Source organism: Phragmites australis, chromosome 7 (genome assembly GCF_958298935.1).
Source record: "Phragmites australis chromosome 7, lpPhrAust1.1, whole genome shotgun sequence".
NCBI classification, from domain to species: domain Eukaryota; kingdom Viridiplantae; phylum Streptophyta; class Magnoliopsida; order Poales; family Poaceae; genus Phragmites; species Phragmites australis.
Window position 1 is genome coordinate 1,678,117 of NC_084927.1, and position 4,662 is coordinate 1,682,778.

General features: G+C 48.5%; 1 long non-coding RNA gene across 3 annotated transcripts; it reads left to right on the forward strand.

Moving 5' to 3' along the window:
• Window positions 1-419: 419 nt before the first annotated feature.
• On the forward strand, window positions 420-1,866 carry LOC133923851 (uncharacterized). Of its 3 annotated transcripts, none has more exons than XR_009910671.1 (3): window positions 427-964; window positions 1,051-1,489; window positions 1,586-1,866. It is a non-coding gene; the product is annotated as an uncharacterized LOC133923851 (long non-coding RNA). The 3 variants fall into 3 exon arrangements; XR_009910670.1 differs by having other exon boundaries at window positions 431-964; window positions 1,051-1,380; XR_009910669.1 differs by having other exon boundaries at window positions 420-964; window positions 1,051-1,866.
• The last annotated feature ends 2,796 nt before the right edge of the window (window positions 1,867-4,662 follow it).

Sequence of the window (4,662 nt, forward strand, 5' to 3'; positions counted from 1 at the left end):
ATCGTGGTAAGCCATTGTTCGCTCGTTCCCCTCCCCTCTTCTCCTAATCGCCAACAGGCACGGTCCCCATGCTCAATCGAATCAAGGATGATTTCGTTTATTTGATTCAATTCTTTTACAGCTTTGCATTAGTTATCAACTGCTGATGACTTTTTTATTTCAATTTTCATGATTGTTTGTACCCAATTATCATTGTGTGATAACATGGCATCTAAAAAGCATGTATCTAGCAGCGAAAAAAGGAAAGAAAAAAAGAAACGAGTTGATAGAGTCGTAGAAAGAAGACCTTGACAAAAATTGTTAATACCCAGAATATTGTATTTGCAATTGATATATAAATATTTTGATGTTTATGTTCAATAGGTCTCTGTTTTAGTTTCGTCTCGGGTCACCGAAATCTCAGAGCCGGCCCTGCCACCGTACTGGAGAAGATTGCTGCGGTGTTTGGCGGCCACCGCACACCAGAGAGTGTCATCCACACAGCGAAGATGGGCGGCACCGCAGCTACAGGGGCTCGTTCGAGCAGTTCCTGTGCAAGTGGAAGCCGCTTGATCAGAGGTCTGAGGAGGCGTTCGGCGGCCACCGCACACCGGACGGCCAAAGAGAAGGGGGAGGGAAGCAAAGCGAGGTGGTCGTGGTCTCCCCAGTGGGCGTGCTACTCGTCGCCTTCGCCGCCGCACGCGGTAGGAAGCAGTCCTCTGGGTGAGCCGTCTGGGCCGACGTGTGCAGCAGCGGAGGAAGCAGGAACAGCGGGCCTGCAGCGAACGTGAAGCGGGGTGTCGTCCGCGGCATTGCTCGCCGACTCCATCACCAGCATGCGGCCATGTGGGTGCAGCAGAGTGGCTGGGTGGGTGGGGACTGACGAGCGACAGGGTGGTGCCGCAGAGGCAAAGGGCGTGGATAGCGCCGGCGTCGCAGCATTCCATTTGCACTTCGCAACCTGCCCAATTCTTCTCCACATCATGTACCGTGCGCGGTCGCATCCACCTCCACACCATCGACATTCTGACACTGATCAACAGATACTAACCCCTGTTTCTTCCCTTGCAGATCAGGCCTCACTTACCTGTGGTGACTGGTGACCCGATGCCATCTCCTCCTCCAGTCGCTTCCTTGCTCAGATCCACCGCATGTCCACCTCTAGCTGCTTCCCTTGCGCAGATTTGCTGGTAACATCTCTCCTTGCACGCATGAATGTTCAGGGGCTGACCCCCTCAACATTGGATGGTCAACACACAAGGGCTTGGGGGTTGGGGCCTCTGGTTTCATCCATGCGTATTGCTTGGGCTTGCGGCCGGTTGGCAGCTCAAGGCGTGCGGCTGCATGCCCACAACCTGTATTTGGAGAGGCAGAGAAAATCTGATAGATAGAGTTAATCAAGTATGCTGATTTGACTTTGCTCCATCTGTATATTTCAGTGTCCAAACTCATATCTCTATAGGTTTCTAGTCTCATAGTTAAGAGATTAGGAGTAAAATTAAAGCTTCAGGTTTGTTCAATATTATAGCAAGCTAACTTGCTCACTATGTGTTTGTTGAAATGCTCACGAAGAGTTTATTTATCATGGCTTTACTTTTTATTGCAGCAATTCATGAGAGGTTATACTGCCAGAGCACTTGTTGAGTAGTTCAGTTTCTGAATTTTTCTTCCTGACCATGTGTGTGGTTGAAGGACACCAAGCATGTGGGAGTATCTGGCGTGTATTGAGAAGAAAGAAAATGTTGCTGCCAGCCTACCAGTAGTAAGATTTGTTATTTACCTGAAGTAAACATTACTGAAGGATGCTGCTACTGGTGGGGGAGCTGCTACAGTCTTTTTTATGCATCGTTGGAAATTTCAAACAAGCCGACATGACCTTATGGTACATGCTAAACTTTTTTTTACTAGCTCCATCATACTTCCTGCACTTGTATGCATGATCTTAGATAGAGTCAGGAGTATTTCCTTTTGAGATACAACTTTTTTTCACTGTAATCTTGTGAGACGTGAAATAGTGGCGAAATTTGCGGGATGTTATTACCAGTGCAGACGCTACTTTTTTCAACTCTGTGTATGGTTTTTTTTGGGGCTGCTAGGGCTTCTGATACATAATATATTGGTGCTTGGCGCAGTCTGTTGTCTTCGGGTTTTTCCTATACGAGTACAGCGCTGACTGCCGAAGGGGATGCCGCTATGTACAACAGCAAATCTGCGCCCGAATCCGGGCTGGTTAGTGCTGTAAGCTTCGTCAAGTAGCTTTTTAACTCATCGAAGGCTGCTTGCTACTCCGCATCCCATTTGAAAGGGTCAGAGCTTTTTAACACCTTGAAGAATGGTAAACTTCACTCTGCAGATTTTGCAATGAACCTGTTTAATGCCGCTAGCCTTCCTGCCAAGCGTTGAGCTTGCTTTCTGTTCTGTGGGGGTTTCATATCTAAAATTGCTTGTATATTCTGAGGATCCACTTCGATGCCTCTCTTCGACACCAAAAGCCCTAGGAGTCTTCCGGATTGTACCCCGAAGACGTATTTTTCTGGGTTTAACTTTAAGCCTGCTCTTCACAGATTGTCGAAGGTTTCCCGGAGGTCTTCGAGGTGTTGGCTCCTTCTGGAACTTTTGACCATTATGTCATCAACATAGGCCAAGACATTTCGTCCCAGCTGTGGCTTTAATACAGCTTGCACCAACCTTGTGAAGGTTGCGCCAGCGTTTCGGAGTCCGAAAGGCATCCTTATGAAGCAGCATGTGCCGAAGGAGGTCCTGAAACTCGTTTTGTCTTCGTCTTCCTTCGCCATCCATATCTGATGGTATCCTGCATAAGCATCTAGGAAGCTTAGCATCTCGCAGCCGACCGCAGATTCTACCAGTTGGTCAATTCTAGGCAGTGGGAAGTCATCCTTGGGACAGGCTTTATTTAAGTCTGTGAAGTCGATGCACATTCTCCATTTTTCATTGCTTTTTCTTACTAACACGGGGTTGGCCAGCCACTCTGAGTGCATTACTTCGCGTATGACTCCGGCATCGAGCAGTTTTTCTACTTCAGCCTTCGTTGCTTCTTCTCTTTCGCCCGAAGCTTTCCTAAGCTTTTGCTTCCTTAACTTCGCTTTGGGGTCCACATTTAGGTTATGTTGAATGATTTTCCGACTTACTCCTTGCAGGTCCCTGGGAGACCAAGCGAAGACATCGTCCTTGTCACAGAGGAACATTACAAGTTGTTACTGATCCTCTGCCTGAGCCTCCGCTCCTATAGTGACCTTTTTATCTTCTTTTTCCTGATTTAGCTGTACTATTCTGGTCGCTCCTTCTGGTACAGCCTTCGCTGCTTTTCCTATCCTTGGCTGGTTGCAGCTTGCTTCGCGACCCATCGAAGGGTCTGTTATCGTGTGAACATTTCTTCTTCCTGGAGCTATTCCCACTTCGATTCGTCTAGCCACTCGTTGATCTCCCAACACCTTTATGACTCCTTCCGGGCCAGGCATCTTCATGCACAAGTATGCATGGTGTGGTATTGCTCCGAATGTATTGAGGACTCCCCTTCCAAATATCGCATGGTACGGGTAACCAATGTCCACCACATCGAAGGTAATGTCTGCTGTGCGGAAATTCATCTCTTCGCCAAACGACATTGGGATTGTTATTTTTCCCAAAGCGTTGATTGTGTTTCCGCTGAAGCCTAGCAATGGCGATCCAGCTTGCTTTAAGTCACTTCTTCGCAACCCCATTTTGTCGAAGGCGTCGGCAAAGATAATGTCCGCCGAGCTTCCTCCATCGATCAATATCCTGTGTACTTCATTTCCCGAGATGTTTGCAGTAATGACGAAGGCATCTGTGTGTGGATAGTCTAAGACCCTCATATCCTCTTGCGAGAATGTAATGGGAATGTTTGACCATCTTGAATTGATGTACGTTGGTCCCACTCCGACGTGGTTGACCCTTCGCACGTATTCTTTTCGTTGTCTCTTAGATTCTGTCTGCTGGTTTGATCCCCCTGAGATGGCCAACACCACGTTGTACCCATGATTTATCGTGTTGACTGATTTGCTACTTTCTGGTGGTGCCTCAATTGCGGGTCTTGGTGGTGGCGGAGGTAGTTCCCCCTGAAGGTTCATTTGCCTAGTTTGATCAAACTGAGCTGAAGTTGCAGGTGCATACTGTGGTGCTGGAATTGGCTGCCATTGGTTCGGAAACGCCATGTTCTGATTGTGGTTCTGCCACCCTTCGCTTCTTCCGAAGCTTGTTGCATGGTGCACTGTCCTTCCGTGATCAACAGACTGCTTCGCCAAGCTTTCTTTCATAGCCACGACTTGTGGGCACTGTTTGGTCCGGTGGCCGGCCCCTTCGCCATGTAGCTCGCAGTAGAAGGTTGTTGGGTCCTGCAGAACCCGTCCTCCTCGGCCTCCGCGGCCTCTTCCCCTGCCCGCTCGGCCTCCCCTATTGGATATGCTGTAGGCTTCGCATGATCCTTGAACGGCTTCGAGCGGGCTGGGATTGATCTGATTGACTTCTTTTTGCCTTGGATAATCAGAGCCTTCGGGCTTTCTTGGACGGTGCAGTCTGTCTCTAGGATTGCTGCTGCCTGCCTCTTTAGCTGGTGCATGTTGTTTTACTTTGGAAGCTGTCATTTCATTTTTCCTTCGGAGATGATCGAGCTCAGATCTTGAGTATTCTTCCATCTTGTTGAGC